The following is an 11,873-nucleotide window of genomic DNA, read 5'->3' on the forward strand; positions in this document are numbered from 1 at the left end:
AACAGAGAGGCAAAGTAGAAAATGAGCTAAGCTTAAGAACAAATGGGATCTCTAAGTTTTGCCTCAAACATCTAGCTATGTGGTTACCAGCAAATTCTTTTTTCCACTTGAAGCCTTAGTGTGTCTCATATGTAAAATGAGGATAATCAATAAATCAACCAATCAGCATTTATTAAGCACTTAACTTTGTGCCAGGTGCTTTCTGCTAGGCCCTGGAAATATAAAGACAAAGAATGAAACAATCTATAATCACAAGGTGCTTACATTCTAATAGGAAAGACAGCAAATTCATCACAAATATATATATATATATATATATATATATATATAGAATAAATATAAAAGGAATAAGTACAAATATACATGAAACTAAATGCATGGTGGTTTCAAGGGGAAAGTGCTATAATTTGGGGGCTACAGGCAGAAGGTGACACTTGACATGTCTTAAAGGAATGAGAGCTGAGGTAGGCATGTATTCCAAGGCATCGGATCTGAGTGCAAAGGGGCAGAGAGAGAATAGGGTATTATATGTGAAAAACAGGAAGAAAGTCAGTTTGGCTAGATCCCAGACTTTAGAAGGAGAAGTAATTGGTTACATCTGGACAGAAAGGGAGAGGGGATAAAGACAATTTGAATTTGTGATCATGGGTGGAAATGAGGTAAGGATGGGGATCATTGATGACCAAAGATGAATGAGGAAAAAAAAACAGCTAAGGGAAAATATTGACTGCTCTGACAATAAAACACAGTAGACCTACTTCAAAACAAGTGGCCTGAAGTCCACAGAGGTTAAAAAAATGAATCTGTCATTTTCTTATATGTTCTCTGGATACCATATGATAGAAGTATAGTAGCAAGCATTTGGATGAAGACCAATGGAATAGAAAAAAATAGAAGCTTTTTTTCATCATCATATTTTACAGACCAGTTAGAAGGACAAGGTAGGTGTGGGATTGAGGAAAAAGATCAAGCCTGAAACAGAGACATGATATAGTATGGGTGGGAATCTTCAATTATCCAAGCATGGGTTGGTGTTCTCTCCAGAAGCAGGAATAATGGCATCTTGGCTTCCCTTAATGACAATTGTATCTTTCAAAAAATTGAGAAATGTACAAGGGACAGTTCTTTGCTGCACCTGATTCTCAGTAACAGGGAAGATACTGTCTGCTGGGTGTAGAAGTGATAGGGACATTGTGGGGAAGTGACCATCCCCTTTTGGAGTTTGTCATAGAAAAGAAAGGAAAAACTGGGTATAGTCTAGACAATGCACCCTAGATTTTGAGAGAGCAGATTTCAAAGGACTCACTGGAAAGATAGATAGGATCCCATGGGTTAAAATTCTTCAATGGAAATCACCCAAAGAAGGCCAGAGACCTCCGAAGAATGAAATTATGAAGAAATAAAGGGAAAGAATTTCAGTGAAGAAGAAAAAATATGGATTTGTTTGAAAAGAGATAAGTCGATGCCCCAGGGAACTATGAGGCATAGGATCCTAGGATCATAGGATCTTGGGCTAGAGGAGATCTTAGGCATTGTATAATCTAGATCCATCGTTTTTAAAAATGAGCAAACTAAACTCCAGAAAGGTTAAGGGTGACAGTCCCAGATCATAAGAGACAGTATTGAAATTCTCATCCAACTTAGATCCTGAAAAAGTACATATGGATGTTTGTTTGGAAGATGGAAGCCTGGGGAAAGGTAACAGAGGCTAGATGTAATAAGGATAAGACATGACGCTATCCCAGTGTCCTAAGTACTGAGCTGAGACTGGTGAAGGAAGCTAAAGACAACAAAATGCTTTTCCTTTTTTTTGTTTGTTTTTGTTTTTGTTTTTTTTGCTTGAGAGATGAGCAGTATAAAAGAAGACAGGGTCCTGTTTCTTGGACATGAGGGAGAAGAAATTATGATCAAGAAGGCAGAGTGGTTCGAACATTATTTACTTATTATTTTCTCTACCAAGGACAGTGACTTCTGCCCTGACAAGGGTATAACAAAAATGCTTACGAGAGACTGTTTCCAAAGATAAATAATAAAAAAAAAGATTAGAGCACGCAATGTTTTATGATGAATAAGTACACCAAATGAACCCTCTGGTACTATATTCTTTTAATCTGTGTACTAGTTTGGGCAGTGTCAGCATTCAGTAAGTTATTGATTAAAACAAAAGAAAACATTGTTCTTAAATATCTGTAGGATTATGTTATGTCTTTTTTTCTAATTGGCACCCCTGTCTCCTAACTCTTCCCCTCCAATCGAAAAAAGGAAAAAAAAACTTATCCTTGGTCAAGTTTCTCTGATTCTTACAATCTAAGGTACATTAATATATTTGGATATGTCCTTTCTAATACCTTTGTGGTGATTTAAATTTAACAAAAAGGTAAGCTGAGGCACATCTTTGAGCAAGATAACATTTATTAGCTGGTACATGCTGCCTGTCAATAAATGGGTCAGTGGCCTGCTTCCATTTATGCCAAAGACCCAGAGGAAAAGGACAGTTCCCTTTTATAAGTTTTGGGGAATACAGAACAAAGGACAGGTAAGAATAGATGCATGATTGGTTGGAAGTTAGGTAATAGGGGCTAACACTCCCCTCCCCCACTTTCTTCTCTAATGAGACTAAAAAGTGCTGATTGTTTGAGTCCTGGTGCTGAACAGCAGCCTAGACTTTTAGAGAGAAGAGAAGAAATCCTCAAAGGACAGCTTGGTGGCACAAAGATATTAGGCCTAACTCCCTTTGTTTTCCCACACATTTGTCAAGGTCAGTTAAATTCCTCAAGACAAGAATAGATCAGAGAGGTGGATTTATAAAATTAACCCATTATAGGTCAGCTGAATTCTGAACTAAGTTCAGAGACAAAGTATGGAAAAACACTGGGATATTTGAAAGATTGAGGAAAACAGGAGAGGTACTGAAATCTGGAAAGGTTCAACTGTTTTGAGTTTCAAAAGAGAGAACAGTCTGTAGACTGTAAGCCAGTGACCTGAATTTCCATGCCTAGGAAAATTCTAGAGTTAATTGTTAAAGAGATGAGTAGTGAACATGTAAAAAAGGAAGCAATCATTAGGAAAAGTCAATATGGTTTCATTAAGAAAACATCATAACAGAATAACCTCGTTTCCTTTTTTGAAAGGCTTACCAAACCAGTATATACAGGAAGATGTCACAGATAAATTTTACCTAGATTTGAGCGAGGCATTTTGCAAAAGTTTGTCACCAATCCTTTAGAAAAGATGTATGAATGTGGAAGAATGATCGTAAATTTCATTAGATTAGGAGTCAAAGGGCAGTCACTAATTGTTCAATGTCAACATGGCAGGAGACTTCTAGAACATCCTAGAGATATTTGCTTGGCCTTGTGGTGTTTAACATTTTCACAGTGAAAATTTTCAGGTAACAGAAAGCTAAAAGGGATAAAAAATACACTGAATAACACAGTCAATATCCAAACAGATCTGTATAGACTAGAATACTGGCCTGAATTTAGAAAGATAAAATTCAATAGATTAATTATAAAGTTTTATATGTCAGCTTAAGAAAAAAATGAATATAGAAGTACAAGGGTAGTAAGGCACCATTTGACTATAGTTTGTCTGAAAAAGATCTGGGGGTTTTAATCCACCAAAACCTCAATATTTGTCAATTACATGATATTACTGTTAACAGAAAAAACCCACAGAAAACAAATAACATGGTGTATGTAATCTTGAACTGCAGAAGCAAAACTCCCAGGTTTTTCTTTGTTGGGGGAGGGGAAGGGGACTGTGTTCATGAATATATGAAAGCCTCTTTATATAAAAAGGGATTAGACATGTTCTCAGTAGGACAGAGGCAGGATGAGTGGCTACTCCATATATCCAAAAGTGGAATGAACAGTCATAAGCTGTGATGTGATCCTGCTCGTTAAACATCTCAGTCAGAAGTTGGATAATTAAACTTCCATAAATGTTATAATGGAGATACCTTGGACTAGATGCCTATTGATGGAGCTCATGATGGTAGCCTCAATCTTGGTGAAATAAGAAACAAGGTAATGTACTGAGAAAGATGGGCAGGAATGTAGTTGGTGACTGGAAAAGAAAGCACTTCAGAACAGCTAATCTGAAGAGTGGGATGATTTTTTTTTCATTTCTCATTCTCCTTGCCCTCTCTGCTGCTGCATCAATACTTGACCATTCTCTTTTCCTAGATACTCTTTCCTTTCTGAGTTTTCATAATACTTCTCTCTCTCTCTCTCTCTCTCTCTCTCTCTCTCTCTCTTTCTCTCTCGTTCTCTCTCTCTCGTTCTCTCTCTCTCCTCCTTATAAAACTATTCCTTAATCTTTTTTGCTGGCTCATCTTTTATATCCCTTAACCATAATTTTTCTTCGAGGTTTTTTCCTAGGCCCACATTTTTTTCTCTCTATGTATTCTTGCTGGGTGACTTCGTCATATACCATGTGTTCATTCATCACTGTGAGATTATTCTCAGACCTAAAATCCAGCCTTAGTCTCTTTCTTGAATTCTACTTCCCCATCTCCAAATGATGTTTCAAACTAGATGGTCCAAAATGTGGTAGGAAAAACATCTTTAAGCATCTCCTGACATGTGGGCTGGGCTAGATCTTTTCCTTTAGAGGTATCAACTCTTTATAATAGCCAGGCATGGTGGTGCATATCTGTTATCCCTGCTACTGGAGAAGGCTAAGGCTGGCACATCATTTACTTCAGGAGTTTTGAGCTACAAGTGGGTTAAAGTCTGGCACCAATGTGGTGAGTCCTCGGGGTGGAGGCCCAACACAAGGCCTGAGGAGCAGTTAACTTTCCAAGTTGGAAAAAAATAGAGTTGCTCATCAGGATTGAGATTGGACCTATGAATGGCTGCTGTTCTTCTAGTCTGGGCAAGTTAGAGAAACTTAGTCTTGAAAAACAAAGAAAAAAATGTATATTACACTTAGCTGGCTCATAGGACAAAGGCCCACAGATGCGGCTGCTTGTCTCCTTAGGGGATAAAAGAGTCCTATCCTGGTCAGGGCTCTTCAGATTTGAAAAGTGTCCTGTGGATGATCCATTTCTGATCCACTTTGCCATGCTGATCTCATCCAGTTCTGTAGAGAGATGAGAGGGTGAGATAACTTTTTAAATATTGCTGCCTATCTTTTCAATGTTACAGATTAAGTGAAATGATGTTTTGCTAACTGTAAAATGGTCTACAAGTGTTTAATTTCATTCTGATTTCAAACTTGATGTGCCACACCAGCCTGAATCAGGCCTAGCCCACTACATGGTAACATTGCAAATTCAACATGTCCAAAAAATAACTTCTTTTCTTTTCCTTTCCAGACTTTCTCTCAAAAATCTCCTGTTTCCATAATTGGAGCTATCATTACTACTGCCTTCCATTTTGAAAATCTAAATATCATCCCTGCTTCTTCATTGTCTCTTCCCTCTAAATACAATCATTTGCTACATCTTTTCCTTCAATATTCACATATGATCCTTTTCCTTTTCTTTTATATAGCCATCACTTTAGTTCAGGGACCTGATTACCTCTGGCCTTGGCTATTGCAATAGTTCATAATTGGTCTCCCTCCCTTAAGTCTCTCCGTATTTCCATGTATCCTGAGATGCTAATGTGGTTTTTCTTTAGTGAAGATCTGACCATGCCATTCACATTCTCAATAACTTGCCCTTAAGATTAAATAGGAACTCCTATGTTTGGCTTCTCAACTTGGATTCAACTTATATTTCTAGTCTCATACATTATTCTTTTCCCTGTATTCCGCTGCCCAACCAAACCACCTCCTCTCTGTTTCTTATGTATTGTGCTCCATCTTCTGTCTCTATATCTTTTCACTGACATCCTACAAGGCTAGAATGCACTTTCTCCTCATCTTTGTTTCACAGATTACCCTTCACTTTCTTCAAGACACAGAACAAAGGTGAGGGATGGGAAAATCAAACCTACTTAATTAATGGTTTTCCATTCTATTACATTCCAGTAGACTGTATAAAGAATCATGATGGGATCAGGCACAGTAAGAAAAAAATAGCAAGAAGGCAAGGCAAGGAAAAATTGGTGATTCAGGGGTGAGGGTGTGGAAGAAAAAAAATTCAGGGCATGATAATATGAGAGGGAGTTTTTCAACTCTCGCAATTTTGGTATGGAAAAGTTTTGAATGATGATATGATCACTACTCTTTGTGGCCCAGGTAGAATGGACCCAGAGTTGAAAAGGTCAAGGAGTTTAGAGGAATGTCAATGTGGATAATTCATCAAGGATGACAGCAGTAGAGGCAGCTAGATGGTGCAGTGAGTAGAGCACCGGCCATGGAATCAGGAGGACCTGAGTTCAAATCCGGCCTCAGACACTTGACACATGTACTAGCTGTGTGACCTTGGGCAAGTCACTTAACCCCAATTGCCCTGCCCCCCCCAAAAAAAAACGAAACCAAAAAAAGGATGAGGGTAGAGAGGGAGGCTGTAATCCAAGTACCAATTGAGAAGTCATGGGGTGGTAGCAAACTGGAGGTTGACAGGTAAGAGCAAAAAAGACCATAATTGAAGTAAATAGTCTGACAGTAAGAAGTCTAAAGAAGAAACTACTTATTGAGTAGTGGGATGAGCAGGATCATCTGGAAGAGACAAGGATGAGCAATGTGAGGCAGTGGCATAAAGAAGGACTGTCCAGCATGGAATAGAGTTCATACCGAGCAGGGGGTTCTCTTTCAGAGAAAAGGTGGGTTCCATATAATGGCAGAAGATGGAAGGAATTGTTAGTGAAATAGGAGGGTAGGATGCAAAGAAGTTTGTGAATAATATAGCAGAAGTTCTAGAGGGCCCAGTCTGTGAATGGGCATTAAGTACCTTGGAGAGGCAAGACTGGAATGTTTGGGAAGAGAGTAGGGAAGAAAAAAAAGTATTTTACCTACTTAGAAAACTTTTTTGAATCACAGGATTAGGGGAAAAAAAAGGAAGTGAGAACTTGCTGACCATACGTAGATAGATAAAGCAGTTATTAAGTACTTCCTATTGCCCAGGCATTGTCCTTAGCGTTCGGCTCAATAATTCTGTTTTTTAGATTAATGACTCAACCTTTTTCAAAACAAAACACCCACACAAAATTTTCCAAAAACACTCTTTGCAAAACAGCCTTAACTAAACTTGGCTAAGGGAAAGACTTGACTGTGAGGTACTTGAGAACAGGCACTGGGTTTTTTTTGGAGGGGGTTTTGGTCTTTCTTTGCATCCCCAGCATTTATCACAGTGCCTGACACACAGTAGGTTCTTAATAAATAAATAAATGCTTGTTTTAATCTCAATAAAGAAAATGCTAAGCAAAACCCTAAGAAAACAAACATAAGCAAAAAGAAAGATAGTCCCTGCCCTCAGGGTTCTTATTCTGGGCCTCAATCAGTAACTGATGCTAGTGGCAGCCAGGAGTGGCAATGAGTTCGAAGGACGCATCTGCCAATCACTTCTATCTGGTGGAGCCAGCTCAGGAATATAACTTCATATTTTAAATGTCATACCATTAGGATTTAGGGTTTCTCACAGAATCTTAATTCCTATGGTGTGGTTCTGGAGGACAAAGGGTGGGGAAAGTAGAGGCACTGCCTTAACAAGCCATTGGGGAAGAACAAAAGAGAGGAAGAAGGGAAAGTGCCCATATTTGAGTTAATTATATTAGAGTGAGTGGAAATATATTTGTACTGGAATTTTTGTGTTTTTCTGTTTGGTGGTTGGCTGTGGAAGAATTGCAAATATGTAACAAATACTTTTAAAAATAATAAAAAGGACTGTGAGAATCTCAGAGTCAAAGAATCACAGAACTCAGAGAAAAAAGGGACTTCAGTTGCCATCTAATTCTAACCTATAAAAAAAAGAATTCTTTCTATGATAAATAGCCTCTGCTTGAAATTTTCCAATCAGAAGGAATTCATCATTTCTTGAGTCAGTCCATTCCATTTCTGGCCAGCAAAAATTGAAATGAATTTTTTTTTCTGACGTCAAGCCTAAATCTATCCCTTTGCAGCTTCCAACCATTGCTTCTAGTTCTTTCTTCGGTGGGCGGGGGGGGGGGGGGCAAACAAAAGAAATCTAATCATATAACCTCTCTTCAAACATCGCAAGAACTATCTTCTTCCCCCTGAGTCTTCTCCAGGCTAACCTGTGTTGTTTCAACGAGTTTTCATATGGCATGGACTTCAAGGCACTTCACCATCTTAGATGACCACCTGTGAATGGTTCCCAGCTTACCAATGTCTTTTCTATACTGTGATACCTAGAAGTGTAATAGTCAAAAGGCAATCTGAATATGGCAGAACATAAGGTGATCAAGTCACGCTATTCCTAGAAACTCTTCCTGTCAACACAACCAAAGATTTCATTAGCCTTTTTTTGGTAGCCATACAAAACTTATAACTAATATTGAATTGCAGTGCATTAAAACCCCAATATCATTCCCTTTCCATTTGTTGTTTGTTAAATCAGATTTTTTGAACACACTTACATTTACTTCTATTAACTTTTATCTATTAGAGGCCCTACAGGTTAGTGTTTTCAAGGTTCAAGTTTCAAGTTCCACCTATGACACTTAGCAGTCTTTGTGATCCTGGGTAAATAATTCAACCTCTAACTGCCTAAGCAAATCTCACAGTGTTGTGAAGCTGAAATGAGATAACATATGCAAATTGCCTTGCAAACCTTAAAATGCTATGCAAATGCTAGCTGCTATCATTATCATTAATACTACTATTACTACCACCACCACCATGGCCATGCCAAGGCCATGGCCATTCCTACTATTGCTAAACACTTTGTGAAGAATAATTGAATAACTGGTCTACCTTGACAAAAAGAGTTTCCTCCTCCCTACATTAAAGACTGAGTCTGGGGGAAAAAAAGAATCCATTTCATTTTAATAGATTCAGATCAGTGTTCTCTAGGAATGGGGAACCTGTGGTCTGAAGGCCACATATGGCCCTCGAGGTCTTCCAGTGTGGCCCTTGAACTGAATCCAAACTTCACAGAACAAATTCCTTTAATAAAAGATTTTTTTTCTGTAAAACTTGGGCTCAGTCAAAAGGCCTCACCCAAGGACCTAGAAGGCCACATGTGGCCTTGAGACTGCAGATTCCTCACCCTATGACATATTAAGATATTTTTGCATCTCATAATTCTATGTATTGGCTATCATTTCAACATAGAATTATCTGTGAATTTGACCAGTGATAATTTCACAAGTATGAATCTCTGTCCTTACCCAAATTATTGTTTAAAATGTTAACAATACAAGTCCTTGGGAAGCTCCACTGAAAATCTCCTTTTGACTTGGTACTGGGCCATTAGTGACTGTGAGTCTTTAAATCCTGCCATTCTGTTCCAAATCCATCTAATTGTACTATGCTCTAGGGGACATTAATTCATCTTTTCCACAAAAGTAGTATACGATAATTCATCCAACACTGCTAAAATATAAGTACTTAGACTTCAGTTTTCCAATCTGTAGAAATGAAAAGCATGCCAAGACCAGAGCTATCTCCCTACAACAGGGACTTTTTTTTTTTCACAAAAAGCTACAAAGTTTTCCCCAGGCCTTATTGGTCACCCCACTTCCCTTGACTCAGTTTCCTGGTTTGCATAAGGGCATAAAAAGTCCTACCTACATGGGGTCAAAGACACTTCAACTTGGTATATGTCTGAAGACATGAAAAGTCACTCTAACTTCCCCTGCAAACCACTCACATTTCCATATGGATATGAGGGGAGTGGTCTGTAGAAGCTGAGTACCACTATATTTTGTTTCTGTGCAATGCAAAGTAAGTCTAATTCTGCTTAGTGTTCAATCTCTTGCAAATGACTCATTTTGGGGCAATGTGGACCCTAACCTAGCAGGATGATGGTATCAGGCCTGCCCCTAAAAGAGAGGGTAGACTAGATAATCTTTAGTTAAAGTCACTTTAAAAACTAAGTCCAAGATCCTAATGAAAAAAGAGGTGTTTCACATATCGATGATGAAAGAGGGCCTGGGATTGCATGTAATAAGTCAGAAACCTCTTTTCCCCTTTACCTCCCAACCTTTGCCTACATTTATGTTCAAGTCTTTAAAATCAATGAAATTTTTTAAAATTTTATTTTTATTTATATTTACATTTATTTTATTTTTATTAATTTTACCTGAAATCAATGTTTTATTTCCTATTCAGAAAATAACTCCCCAAATATTCAGTATCAGTTTTGCTCCCTGCCCCTCCCCCCCAAAAAAGATTATTTGCATAACTTTCTGTTATTTGGGCTTTTTTTTTTCTTTTCCAAATTTTCAATGGGTTCTAAGAATCTAAGGAAGAAAAAAAATAGAAAAAAAAACAACAAAAATTACTTGAAAACTGTGCTATGTTGTTCAGCAAAGATGTTCCCTCCCCTGCCCCCATCTCACTTGCCCTTGCACACACAATCGCACACTCATTAATCTTTTTTGGACAACAGTTCAAGCATTTCTCCAACCTCTTTGGTATTCCTCCCTTGCCTGCATGCTTCATTTCATTTGACTATATTGCAGAAAGCAATGACTCAAAGCTTAAACAACAACATTTTCTTATTTTCAAAAATGTTTCCAGTGTTAAATTAAAAGCTACCTAAAAGCCATTCAAAGCCTATAGGCTTAACTCTCTTTGCTTGATGTAGCCAAAGTTCATCTATTATTTTACTGCACACCCTAATAATCCTAAATCACCTCACATATGGAAATAGGACTTGGAGGGCCACTGAGCTGTGAATTTAACCAATGTATCACCATTATTGAAACACCTGGACCGTTCCTTTGTGGTGATGCACTGTGATAACACTGCTGAGTATTAAATAGCTTCCCAGATCTCTTGTTTCTTGCTTGGGATGTGATATCCTAGTAATGCAACACTGGATTGGAATTCAAGAGTTTCACCAATCCTGATTTCACACTACCTGATTTGATTTTAAATACCACTTACAGGATAGTCCATCTGTGCAACAGCATTTATGGTGGTTTTCTTCACTTATTTGGAGTGCTGTGTATCTTGATTCTAAGAAGTATATTAAATGTATTGGTTATTTGTTCCATTCTAGAATATGCATACACACATGCACATACATATACACACATGCATGCATACATACATATACATGTAAGTGCACGCATGTGTACATCCACATGCATATATACATACACATGTTCACATACATGTGTATACATATATACAGGTATGTATGTGTGCACATATATGTATATACACACAAAAATGTCCGTACATATACATGTATGTGTGTATAACACAGACACGTATATAGTGTATGTATGTACACATTTTTATGTAGAATAAAAATCACACGACCTGGGGAAACATATAGAGACTATATGTATTGTTCTCTCAGTTCTTATAAGGTCCTCCAAGGCAGGGACTATCTTTGTTTTTGTATTTGCATCTCGATAACTTGCCATATACGTATTTTTTCTGTTCCATTTACAAAGCTTAACAAAATATAGCAAATTAACCCATCATATTTATCGTATCATACCCAACAATGTAGGGCACAGAAAACATTCGGCTACGGGATGGATTACTAATTTTTTTTTTAGTGTTATGTACTCTTTTGGCTATGCAGTAAAATCTGTGGACCCCCTCATGGAATATTCTATTCCCTCAATAAATAATTGAAGGAATAGCTAGATTTTGATTTGAGGTTAGTAAAAACAATCTTTTTTCCCCATCCAAATTTATGGAATCTCCAAAAACTATCCATGGACAGACAGGTTAAAAAGGCCTGATCCAACTTGTCTATTGGAATGAGAAAACAAAGTACCTGTACTCTTTCGGGGGTGGGGAACCTGTGGCCTCTAGGTCACATGTGGCCCTCTAGG

Source organism: Trichosurus vulpecula, chromosome 6 (assembly GCF_011100635.1).
Source record: "Trichosurus vulpecula isolate mTriVul1 chromosome 6, mTriVul1.pri, whole genome shotgun sequence".
Lineage (NCBI taxonomy): Eukaryota > Metazoa > Chordata > Mammalia > Diprotodontia > Phalangeridae > Trichosurus > Trichosurus vulpecula.